Raw genomic sequence first — 13,335 nt, 5'->3', positions numbered from 1 at the left:
TTGGGATGGATAGCACTTTTCTCCACAAGGAGTCCCGTTTACTTCAGTGGGATTATTTATGGGGCAATGTACTATTTAGCACAAGGAAAGGTATCACAGTCTGGTCCTATCTAAGTAAATAGTAGTGGGAAGTAACAAGTTTCAACGCAAGTGTAACTGATGCTTACACTGGGTGGCTTCCTGACCCCTCTAGTGGCTGGTTAGCTGCTGCATTTGAGATAACAGACCCCACCCACTTTTTTAGCCCAGGTAGAAATGTGCATAAGTTTAGATCCAGAGGTCCTAGGTTTGATACCTTCTGGCATCAATGCCCTCTTCCCCCAGGGGTGCTAAGTTACATAAGAACAAATCACACTGAGGTTAAGTACATTAAAAGCAAAATGGACGACAGGTTGATTAATACCAATATCATATTCTCTTGTAGCTGGCACTGTACATGAATATGTAGGGAAGCTATGGGGTTAATATTATGAGCTACCCTAGTTATTAGCTGGGATTCAAGAAAAGATAAAAGAACAAGTCTGATCAATAAGAATCATTTCTACATCTGAATAATTCAAAAAAATCAGTCAAATTTTGAAATAATGAGCTCATCAAAGATGGAACAATTCATATTTGCATATCTCTTTGTAGCATGGAGAATGTGTACAACAAGTGCATGAGCAATCATCATCACAGCTCATATTTTCTTATTAGGATTTATGTAAATCTAGAAATAATGTACAACTTATTAACGAATCCAGTAGATAAACAGAGGGAAATAAAAATCAGTAAAACTTAATTTTTCTGACTCAGACAAAGGATAGAACTTCATTAGACACAGGACAATGTCATTTTTTTATTTTTAATATGGAAATACCATTTAACTAAGGTTTAATGGATGGATAACATGAATGGTCATGTCGGTTTCTATTTAAAAAAAAGGGGGGCACAATAATATTTCAAAAGGGATTTGCTTTGATTTCTACCAATAAATAAACCCATTTCACACACAAGAAGAGTGATTTTGTTTGAGAAAGTTTTCAATTTGTAGTTTAGTATGTTGCTATTTAAGTAGTTAAATGTACAGCAGAAAGCGTATGGAATTCTGCCTGCGGTGCTGTACACCTCAAATGGTACCCTTCTTTGGCATGTAAGTGCTGATTGTGATGCCCATGTGAGAGTGTGGCTGTCAGTACATAAGGTGAATTACTGTATTCAGCTGAAGCTTTGAAATAGTCCTACTTTTCTGGTATTATCACCGTTATCCAAAACTGGAAAAATAGTTTCCCCAGTGATGCATTAGAAATGCAGAAAATGTTCATATCTTGCTTTCTGTGGCTGCTTAACAACAGCACACACCTTTCTTCCTCCTGCAACCGCTGTACCAAAGCCAATTTAAAAATCATTCAGCAAATGAAAAGATCATTCTCATATGATAACAAAGGAAATGAAAGAAGCAGTACTTTTATCTCCACTTGCCCAGGAAAGGAAATGTAATATTTTAACCCAAGAGCAGAGCTGCACACTTGTATACAAAAATCAGTAAAGGAGTTCATTTCATTAACAGCTTTGCTCTGGCCCTAAGATCATTCTATTTTTATTTACTCTTAACACTTACCAGATTGCTTTCATTTTACAAACTAGTACAAGGAAGAAAGGGTATTGTAGTATGTTTCCTTAACTGGAATCTATATTTGCCTTCAACTGAACGGGCGGCAGTGTGAAACACAATAACATTTTTCAAAGAAAAAATGAAAAGAAAACCCCTTTCTAAATGAGATTGAAATGGGATTTATTCTATTTTGAGGCAAAACATTTGTTTGATTAGAGAAGAAACGTAACAGGAAAAAGACAGGCAGATTCGGCCAACTTTACTCTCTTTGAGAAGCACTTTACTTCATGAGTAGCGCCACTGAAACCAGTGGCAATGCTTCTATAGTACGGTATTACTCGGCATTGTAAGTGGTAGAACCTAGCCAAGAAAGAAGATTCCAAGGAGACAGAGGTCAAAGCAGACAGTTTAGTCATCTTAGTAGCTGTCACGCTTCTTCTCAGCACAGCTCTTCCCTCTTGCTTAAATTCAGGTGCAAACGCAAACATTAGTTCCAAGGATCATCTTTTGCCCACACCATTCACTTCTTGCCAGGAATGCAGCAGGCCCATAGGGTCCTGGAGGCATGGCAAACAGAGACAGAGATGGCTTTATTATTGTTTGTGTCCACAGTGCCAAGAACCCTAGTTATGGACTAGTTTCAGAGGAACAGCCGTGTTAGTCTATATTCGCAAAAAGAAAAGGAGTATTTGTGGCACCATTAGAGACTAACCAATTTATTTGAGCATCAGCTTTCGTGAGCTACAGCTCACTTCATCGGATGCATACTGTGGAAAGTGTAGAAGATCTTTTTATACACACACAGAATGAAAAAATACCTCCCCCCACTCCACTCTCCTGCTGGTAATAGCTTATCTAAAGTGATCACTCTCCTTACAATGTGTATGATAATCAAGTTGTGCCATTTCCAGCACAAATCCAGGTTTTCTCTCTCCCCCCCACCTCTCCCCTCCTCCCCCCCCCCCCGCACAAACCCACTCTCCTGTTGGTAATAGCTTATCTAAAGTGAAAGTGGGTTGTAAGGAGAGTGGTCACTTTAGATAAGCTATTACCAACAGGAGAGTGGGTTTGTGGAGGGGGGGGAGGAGGGGAGAGGTGGGGGGAAGAGAGAAAACCTGGATTTGTGCTGGAAATGGCACAACTTGATTATCATACACATTGTAAGGAGAGTGATCACTTTAGATAAGCTATTACCAGCAGGAGAGTGGGGTGTGGGGAGGTATTTTTTCATGCTTTGTGTGTATAAAAAGATCTTCTACACTTTCCACAGTACGCATCCAATGAAGTGAGCTGTAGCTCACGAAAGCTTATGCTCAAATAAATTTGTTAGTCTCTAAGGTGCCACAAGTACTCCTTTAGTTATGGACTAGGATCTCATGGTGCTAGGTGCTCTACAAACAGAACACAAAGATGGTCCTTGCCCTACAGCCCTTGTAATCTAAGTATAAGACAAGAGACAACAGATGGATGCAGACAAAAAGATGGAGGAGCACAAGGAAACACTGAGACAATATTGGTCAGTGTGTTAGGCTGCCACTGTGCAGAAGCCACGGCCTCTCTGTTAAGTGTTTTGTAGGCATTGCAGCAAAGAAGAGTTTTTAAGGGGGGATTTGAAGAATAATAATCATAGAACTGGAAGGGACCTTGAGAGGTCATCTAGTCCAGTCCCCTGCACTTGTGGCAGGACTAAATAACATCTAGACCATCCCTGACAGGTGTTTATCTAACCTGCTCTTAAAATTCTCCAATGATGGAGATTCCACAAACTCCCTAAGCAATTTATTCCAGTGTTTAACCACCCTGACAGTTAGGAAGCTTTTCCTAATGTCCAACCTAAACCTCCCTTGCTGCAATTTAAGCCGATTGCTTCTTGTCCTATCCTCAGAGGTTAAGAAAAACAATTTTTCTTCCTCCTGCTTGTAACAATCTTTTACATATTTGAAAACTGTTATGTCCCCCCTCAGTCTTCTCTTTTTCAGACTAAACAAACCCAGTTTTTTCAATCTTCCCTCATGTTTTCTAGACCTTTAATAATTTTTGTCGCTCTTCTCTGGACTCTCTCCCATTTGTCCACATCCTTCCTGAAATGTGGCCCTCAGAACTGGACACAATCTCCAGTTGAGGCCTAATCAGCGCAGAGTAGAGTGGAAGAATTTCTTCTCATGTCTTGCTTACAACACTCCTGCTAATACATCCCAGAAGGATGTTCGCTTTTTTTGCAACAGCGTTACACTGTTTACTGTTTATTTAGCTTGTTGTCCACTCTGACCCCCAGATCCCTTTCTGCAGTGCTCCTTCCTAAGCAGTCATTTCCCGTTTTGTATGTGTGCAACTGATTGTGCCTTCCTAACTGGAGCACTTTGCATTTGTCCTTATTGAATTTCATCCTATTTACTTCAGATCGTTTCTCCAGTTTGTCCAGATCATTTTGAATTTTAATCCTATCCTGAGCTAGCCTTGAGGTTATTTCTGAGGAGCGCCTTCCAACTGTGACAGTAGCATGGGAGAAAGCACAAAGGTGCTTGTTTGAAAAGTTATCAGATGAGTGATGGAAGCTGTGTATCACCTCTGTGCTTTCCAGAGTCTGGGTTGTTCTGTGGGCTGGTGCACTCACCTGTTCTTAGTTGACTATCTGGGCTGTAGTGTAGTTCAAAATCCCACAGAACCATTCATTACTTGCCCACCCCCTGTCAGGCCCACCAATGGCATGTTCCCTGTGCTGGGATTTTCAAGGACAACATGGGGACTCTTATAGCAGACAGGCTATTCCAACCTTGGGTATATTTTCCCTTTGCTGTTCAAAGTTCCTGTAGAGCCTTTTAGAAGAGTGATTCTCAACCTTTTTTCATTTGCGGACTCCTAAAAAAATATCAAATAGAAATTTACTGTCAGTATAAATAGTGAGTTCTGTGCAGTCAATTTTCAGTCTGAGTCTTTCATAGACCCCAGGGGTCCACGGACCACAAGTTGAGAAACACTGTTCTAGAACATTAAGGGGCAGCAGCATATAACTAACTTAGATGCAATAGACACAGATAAAATTGACCTGGTTCTTACTGCGTGTGATCCCAGTTCTGCAAGGTACTTAAGCAGGTGCCTAACTTTAAGCACCTGAATCAACTCCATTGCCTTCAATGCGGGTGCCTCCTTCCATAAAGCAAGTACCTTGCTGAATTAGGGCATAATAAGCAATTACCTTGCAGAAGAGGGTCTTAGCCCTGATCTACACTAGTAGTTGAAGTCGAATTTAGCAGCGTTAAATCGATTTAACCCTGTACCTGTCCACACAATGAAGCCCTTTTTTTCGACTTAAAGGGCTCTTAAAATTGATTTCCTTACTCCACCCCTGACAAGGGGTTTAGTGCTGAAATCGGCCTTGCAGGGTCAAATTTGGGGTACTGTGGACACAATTAGACGGTATTGGCCTCTGGGAGCTATCCCAGAGTGCTCCATTGTGACTGCTCTGCATAGCACTCTCAACTCAGATGCACTGGCCGGATGGACAGGAAAAGGCCCGCAAACTTTTGAATTTCAATTTCCTGTTTGGCCAGCGTGGCAAGCTGCAGGTGACCATGCAGAGCTCACCGGCAGAGGTGACCATGATGGAGTCCCAGAATCGTAAAAGAGCTCCAGCATGGACCGAACGGGAGGTACTGGATCTGATTGCTGTATGGGGAGAGGAATCTGTGCTATCAGAACACCGTTCCAGTTTTCGAAATGCCAAAACATTTGTCAAAATCTCCCCAGGGCATGAAGGACAGAGGCCACAACAGGGACCCGAAGCAGTGCCGCATGAAACTTAAGGAGCTGAGGCAAGCCTACCAGAAAACCAGAGAGGTGAACGGCCACTCCGGGCCAGAGCCCAAAACATGTCGCTTCTATGATGAGCTGTATGCCACTTTAGGGGGTTCAGCCACCACTACCCCAGCCGTGTTGTTTGACTCCTTCAATGGAGAGGGAGGCCACATGGAAGCAGGTTTTGGGGACGAGGAAGATGATGATGATGAGGTTGTAGATAGCTCACAGCAAGCAAGCAGAGAAACCGGTTTTCCCGACAGCTAGGAACTGTTTCTCATCCTGGACCTGGAGCCAGTACCCCCCGAACCCACCCAAGGCTGCCTCCCGGACCCACCAGGCAGAGAAGGGACCTCTGGTGAGTGTACCTTTTAAAATACTATACATGGTTTAGAAGCAAGCACGTTTAATGATTAATTTGCCCTGGCTTTCGCGGCTTTCCTGGATGTACTCCCAAAACCTTTGCAAAAGGTTTCTGGGGAGGGCAGCCTTATTCCATCCACTATGGTAGGACACTTTACCACTCCAGGCCAGTAGCACGTACTCGGGAATCATTATAGAATAAAGCATTGCAGTGTATGTTTGCTGGCGTTCAAACAACATCCGTTCTTTATCTCTCTGTGTTATCCTCAGGAGAGTGATATCATTCATGGTTACCTGGTTGAAATAGAGTGCTTTTCTGAAGGGGACATTCAGAGGTGCCCGTTCCTGCTGGGCTGTTTGCCTGTGGCTGAACAGAAATGTTCCCCGCTGTTAGCCATGGGGAGGTGGGAAGGGGCTAGCCACGCACTGAGGGGAGGCAAAATGTGACCTTGGAATGAAAGCTCATGTGCTGTGTATGTAATGTCAACAGCAAGGTTTACCGTGAAAGAGTGTAACCATTGTTCTATAAAATGTGTCTTTTTAAATACATGTTGTGTGTATATATAAATCTCCTCACTGTATTTTCCACTGAATGCATCTGATGAAGTGAGCTGTAGCTCATGAAAGCTTATGCTTAAATAAATTGGTTAGTCTCTAAGGTGCCACAAGTACTCCTTTTCTTTTTAGTAATAACAGTGGGAATATTGGTTTCGCTGAGGTCTAAGCGAGTCAGTAAACTGCGCCAACGCACCTTTAGACATCCAAATGCACCTTCTACCACCATTCTGCACTTGCTCAGCCTGTAGTTGAACAGCTCCTGACTACTGACCAGGCTGCCTGTGTACGGCTTCATGAGCCATGGCATTAAGGGGTAGGGTCCCCAAGGATAACGTTTGGCATTTCAACATCCCCAAAGGTTATTTTCTGGTCTGGGAATAAAGTCCCTTCCTGCAGCTTTTGAAACAGACCAGAGTTCCTGAAGATGCGAGCGTCATGTACCTTTCCCGGCCATCCTACGTTGATGTTTGTGAAATGTCCCTTGTGATCCACTAGTGCTTGCAACACTATTGAAAAGTACCCCTTGCGGTTTATGTACTCACTGGCTTGGTGCTCCGGTGCCAAGAGAGGGATATGGCCCCACCACAGTTAGGGAATCCCATTGCAGCAAATCCATCTACTATGACCTGCACATTTCCCAGGGTCACTACCCTTGATATCAGCAGATCCTTGATTGCGTTGGCTACTTGCATCACAGTAGCCCCCACAGTCCATTTGCCCACTCCAAATTGATTCCCGACTGACTGGTAGCTGTCTGGCGTTGCAAGCTTCCACAGTGCTATTGCCATTCGCTTCTCAACTGTGAGGGCTGCTCTCATCTTGGTATCCTTGTGCCTCAGGGCAGGGGAAAGCAAGTCACAAAGTTCCATGAAAGTGCCCTTACGCATGCAAAAGTTTCACAGGCACTGGGAATCGTCCCAGACCTGCAACACTATGTGGTCCCACCAATCTGTGCTTGTTTCCCGAGCCCAGAATTGGCATTCCACTGCATGAACCTGCCCCATTAGCACTATGATGTCCACATTGCCAGGGACCGTGCTTTGAGAGAAGTCTGTGTCCATGTCCTCATCACTCTCGTCACCGTGCTGACATCATCTACTCGCCTGGTTTCGCTTTGCCAGGTTCTGGTGCTGCCTATACTGCTGGATAATGCTTAATGTGCTCCTAATTGCCAAAGTGATTTGAGCGGGCTCCGTGCTTGCCGTGGTATGGCGTCTGCAAAGAAAAAAGGCGCGGATCGATTGTCTGCCTTTGCCCTGACGGAGGGAGGAGCGACTGATGACATGGCTTACAGGGTTGGCTTACAGGCAATTAAAATCAACAAAGGGGGTGGCTTTGCGAGAAACAGAATGGCCCCCTCAAGGGTAGAACTCAAAATCTCAAGGATAGAACTCAAAACTGGGTTTAGCAGGCTGCTGTTTTCACGGAGGGAGGGAGGAGAAAATGAATACAAAATAAATCTGGTCTATTTCTTGTTTTGATCCACTTCATCTATCTTTATACATCTTGCTGGCAGCAGACTGTGCAGTACGACCGCTAGGCATCGTCATCTCCTTGGTGCTTGGCAGAAGACGGTGCAGTATGACTGCTGGCCATCGTCTTCTGCTGGCTGCTGATTAAAAGACAGTGCACTGCCGGTAGGACTGAATCGCCATGAGATGAAACTTAAAAGGGAAATGATCTGGCTGAGTCGCTCCCATGTTTGCCCAGGTGTCCCTGACCTCATCGAGGTCGGTTAAAAGAACACCCTGGACTACGTCGATGATGGCTACCAGTCATACTGCACTGTCTGCTGCCAAAAGGCAATAAATTGTTGCTGTGTAGCAATGCAGTACCACGTCTGCCAGCACCCAGGAGACATACGGTGACGGTTAGCTGAGCGGGCTCCATGCTTGCCATGGTATGGCATCTGCACAGGTAACTTAAGAAAAAAGGCTCAAAACGATTGTCTGCCCTTGCTTTCACGTAAGGAGGGAGGGAAGGGGGGCCTGACGCTATGAACCCAGAACCACCCGCGACAATGTTTTTGCCCAGAATTTCTACCCAGAATTCAAATGGGCAGCAGAGACTGCAGGAACTGTGGGATAGCTACCCACAGTGCAACGCTCCGGAAGTCGACGGTTGCCTCAGTACTGTGGACACACTCCGCCGACTACATGCACTTAGAGCATTTGTGTGGGGACACACACAATCGACTGTATAAAAACGCTTTCTACAAAACTGACTTCTATAAATTCGACCTAATTTCGTAGCGTAGACAAGGCCCTAGACTACTGTAAGACTATATTCCTTTCAAAAAGAGACTTCCAAATGGATAGGGTCTATAAAAATCATACACTGTGTGCTATGTATTTTTGGATGGTCACAGCCCTGTGCCATCCAGGGAAGACGTTGGCTGACTTGCACACTGGGGTTTTCACTAGCAGGTGTTCTGAGTAAACACTGTCACTAAAACTGCATTCACGCATGTCTGTGGGGGAAAGACCTCTTGCATCAAAGAGGCAGGGTAGATGAACAAATCATAATGCCTTACAGTCAAATCAGGGGCTCCAGTTGAGGGTGGGACCTTACTGTGCAGACACATCATAGGAGACAGTCCTTGCATCAAGGAGGCTACAGCCTAAATAGGCAAGATAGAGTAAGGATGTGCGGGGCAACAGAAGATTAGTGGCAAGAGCTGGAAACTGACCCCAGCCCAGTGTCCTCTCCACTGGATCACACTGCCTCTCAAGCAACGGATGTGTACAATGGAATAAGATGGAAACTGTCCTCTGAGACATCTGAGTGTTTTGCTAAGGGGAGCCAGACTTCAAGGAGTTACTGAAAACAGAGTTGCTCTATCTGGGAGTGCTAGCTCCATTTGTAAAGTGTTGATTTCCCAGAACACTAGTATGAGATACTCAGAAAGCATAACTGGAAAACTATGCCATCTTTAAAAGTCTGTAGCCCACAAAAGCTCAGGCTGCTACTACAACCCCATGGTGTGAGGCACTTACTAGCCCACATGGAATTTAACATCTGAACATACAAGTTTAGACAAGAAAATAGCAATATATAATCTCACCCCAGTCATCTTGTCTAATTCTTCTCAATGTAACGGCTGTTCTTGGTCTTTCGTAACCAATGTTTGCCATCTACCAACCTTCCTGCTGTCTTTGCGCACCTTGTGCTGAAGTGAAGGCTGGGCCCTTGGCCTTTTTCCTAGAAGTACCCAGACCTCAGCACAGCAGGTGACTCTTGTAATCCCAAGATGCTCCCATAAGCACCCAGCAATAAATATTTAATAGAGCAAATAGCACAAATATTGCACTGAGGTTAATAAGCTGTAAACTGCAAAGGTTTTAATGGCAACCTCTGCTATATGTATTGATGGGCCAGATCCTTGGCTGGTGTAAACTGGCATAGCTCATAGACTCCTAAACTTTAAGACTAGAAGGGACCATTGTGATCAGCTAGTCTGACCTCCTGCACATCGCAGGCCAAAGAACCTCACCCATCCACTCTTGTAATAGACCCCTAACCTCTGGCTGAGTTACTGAAGTCTTCAGCTCTTGATTTAAAGACTTCAAGTTACAGAGAATCCATATTTACTCTAGTTTGAACCAGCAAGTGAACAATGCTCCGTACTGAAGAGGAAGGAAAGAGGGTCTCTGCCAATTTGACCTTGGGGGAAATTCCTTCCCACCCTAATATGGCTATCAGTTAGACTTTGAGCATGTGGGCAAGACCACCCAGCCAGACGCTTGGGAAAGAATTCTCTGTAGCAACTCAGAGCCCTCCCCATCTAATGTTCCATCTTTGGCTGTTGGAGATCTTTGCTACTAGCAGACACAGGTCGGCTACATGCCATTGTAGGCAGTCTCATCATACCATCCCCTCCGTAAACTTATCAAACTCAGTCTTGAAACCAGTTAGATTTGTTGCCCTTCACCCCGCTTCCCTTGGAAGGTTGCTGAAGCACTTCATTTCATGGATGGTTAGAAATCTTCATCTAATTTCAAGCCTAAACTTGTTGATGTCCAGTTTATATCCATTAAAGACAAAATGGAGCTATGCCATTTTATGCCATCTGTAGATCTGGCTCACTATATGCAATACAGATTTCTAGGTAAAAGAAGCGTATGTGGTTAAATTTTCACACTGTAACTTATATGAAGACACAGAATTAAACAACAAGATACAGCATCTTCCAGAAATAGATCCATCAGTGGGAGCTGGAACAAGACTTTAAACATCATTTCTATCCTGTCTGGAGTGTCAGATTTATCAATAAAAGCAAAGCAAGTCTATAGTATTTGAATAAAATAGAACATATCCTACATTCTGAGCTAGTTGTCTGAACTAGACATTTTGCTAAAACTGAAAATATTCAGATGAAAGACTGAACTCTGTGGGCTCACACTGAGTCAGGATTGCAAGATTGGGCCTAGAATCTTTCCCAAAAGGCCTTCAGAGAAAAGAACTTTTACAATGCAGTACCTCATTCCTCTTCTGATTTTAGCAGATGGCCCGGGATTGCTAGATCCCAGATTAATAAAACTCCTTTTGGGAGGACATATGAATCTCAACAACAGCCCAAAGAAGAGATTTAGAACTACCAAGGAGAAAGCTGAAGTGGAGGTGTTGCAGGTGTACGTGACTCACTGTAAATCAAAATGATAGGAATAAAGATCTGTAATGTTCTAAGGAAAATAGCTTCTAGACTCTCATAAGATAGAAGACCATGAGGACAGCGAGGATTTTGGATAGCAGCCAACAAGGTTTCCATGAACTCTTTCCAGTATAACACAATTTCCACAGGCCTTTGCGTAGAACTCTGCAGCAGTGCCAGGTACTGAGGGCTAAATGTTCCTCTGAGCCCAGTTTAGGTGCCAAAATTAGTTATTTGCTTAACTGTTTTGCTGGATAAAGCTAGAGAGCTCAGGACCTTGCAGGATCAAGCCCTGACACCAAAAGAAAGTAGTGTGCTTTAAGGAAGGATTTGAAGTTGCTGATTGCGTGACATGCTTGATCAGGGAGAGCATTAAAATTTTGTTTCCTGTTATGATTTTAATTATTTAGGAAACCAAGAAGTGATTTGTTTTGGTTAGAGAACCTGGGTGTTGTTCAGTTAATAAAACAATCAGAAGATTCACTACTAGCCAGGCAGACCCTCTAAAGTGTTTATATCTCAACATTAATTAGAGCTGGTTGACATTATTTGAATGTTGAAATTTGAATGAAATTTCAAAATGTGGAATGTAAAAAAATCTGGAAAATTTTCCTTTACATTTCTCAACTTTTCATCCAGTTATAGAGCTGGTCAATAGTTTTTGAATTTGAAAACATGTTGGGGGGGAAAAATCACATTTTCCCTGTTTTTCCCCAACCAGCTCTACTCAAGATACCTTTCAGGGTCAGCCATGTACCTAGACCGCCTAATCAAATTACTCATCTGGGTCTGATCCCGCCAGGTCCTGAGTATTTTGGCACCAAGACAGCAAAGTACTTAAGCATGTGCTTAATTTTATGCATGTGAGAAATCCTACTCAGTTCAGTGGCATTACACACATGCTTAAAATTAATCATGTGCTTAAGTACATTACTGGATCAGGCCCAGAGTGTTCAGAACCTTGCAGGATCAGCCTTCTGTTTGGGATTCCTCATCTCCATTCCATGCCATGGGATATTACCCTGCCATAGAATAAGCTAGATTTTGTCATTTGGTGGAGAAATCTCTCCTTCGATAATTGCAACAGAAATATAATTGATGACTACTTTCTGTAACGTTCTTGGCTTATGTTGGAAGCTTGTTACATCATCATGATAGGGGAAAAGAAGCTGCATTCTTTGTATTTCAGAAACAGTGTGGTGCTGATTTAATATGTTTTGTAGAGGGCGTGGGAACCTGCCAATGTCTCAAATTGATAATGTATATGTGAGCAAGCAAGCTTCACTGCCCATTGACTCAAGATGAAACACACACTATACCTCACTCCTTAGATATAAGAAAATTATCATCCAAAAAAAGTCAGCCTGGGCTAGTTGAAGAAGATTTTATAGTGCAAATAGCTGTCTTGATGATTTTAAGTAACACAGTCACCATCATCAGCTTAATAAATAAACTCTGTTATAGGCATGGAAGATTCATTTTTGTAGCTTTTTAATAAACTCTGCTGCTACCGAATTTCAAATCAAATTTAAAAATGTTACCCATCATGTTAGCATGACTGTAACGAATTGCTGTTTTTCTTTGTTCATGGTAGATCTTTCCACTTCTGTGGCAAAAGATGCCAATACCTGCAGTGCTCATAAACGTATATATACTTGTTTATATTGAGTACTTGTTCTCTGGTGGAAGAAACTCATGTAAATCCCAGAACCACTTTAGTTTCTGAGAATTAGAAAAAAGAAAGACAAAGTGTGTGCCCGCCAATCCCTGGAAAGAAAGGTGGGGCAAAGCCAGAGTTAGATCCATCACAATTTTGTTTATTGAACTGTGCAGGAAACAATGGTGCCTTTTCCACTGTCCCAGATTCAACACTTTAAAAGTTCTCCAAAGTTTATCTCACACTCCTATCTCCTGCAGTTCCAGTGGCTTGGTGGTTTTCTAGCCAGGCTGTCTCCATCACAGCATTCTACTACAGAGGAGAGAAATAAGTATACAGCTTCAGGCCTGCTTAAGCCCCTCTATTGTCCCCACTCTATATTTTTGGAAGAGGCAGCTTCAGGGGAATTCTACGCCCCACCCCCCCAAAGATACTTTATCCCAGTTTCACTAGGGACAATTCTGAACTGGAACCTGATCTGAAATAACTGGACATGTAGCAGGGGTAATCTGAGAATGGGGTTGATGTAGTCACACTTCTTACCATTATCCCACTGTGGCCATCCTCTCTAATTAAAGAGAAGGAAATGGTCTGCCTTAACACATTACAGCCTGATCCAAAACCCATTGAAGTCAATTAAACTCCTTGATTTCAATGAGCACTGTATCTGGCATAAAGTGATGTGAAAGATGCTGCTGCTAGCATTATTTAGAGGCA

General features: G+C 43.2%; 1 long non-coding RNA gene across 1 annotated transcript in view; it reads left to right on the top strand.

The window, feature by feature from the left end:
- Positions 1–5,738, top strand: part of LOC140916733 (uncharacterized) — a 30,195-nt gene extending 24,457 nt beyond the window's left edge. Inside the window, exon 4 of the long non-coding RNA XR_012160629.1 lies at positions 5,342–5,738. This is a non-coding gene — a long non-coding RNA (uncharacterized LOC140916733). The remainder of the gene's footprint in view (positions 1–5,341) is intronic.
- The last annotated feature ends 7,597 nt before the right edge of the window (positions 5,739–13,335 follow it).

Source organism: Lepidochelys kempii, chromosome 9, assembly GCF_965140285.1.
Source record: "Lepidochelys kempii isolate rLepKem1 chromosome 9, rLepKem1.hap1, whole genome shotgun sequence".
Lineage (NCBI taxonomy): Eukaryota > Metazoa > Chordata > Testudines > Cheloniidae > Lepidochelys > Lepidochelys kempii.
The sequence above is the reverse complement of the archived record's forward strand: the minus strand, read 5'-3'. Positions and strand labels throughout refer to the sequence as shown.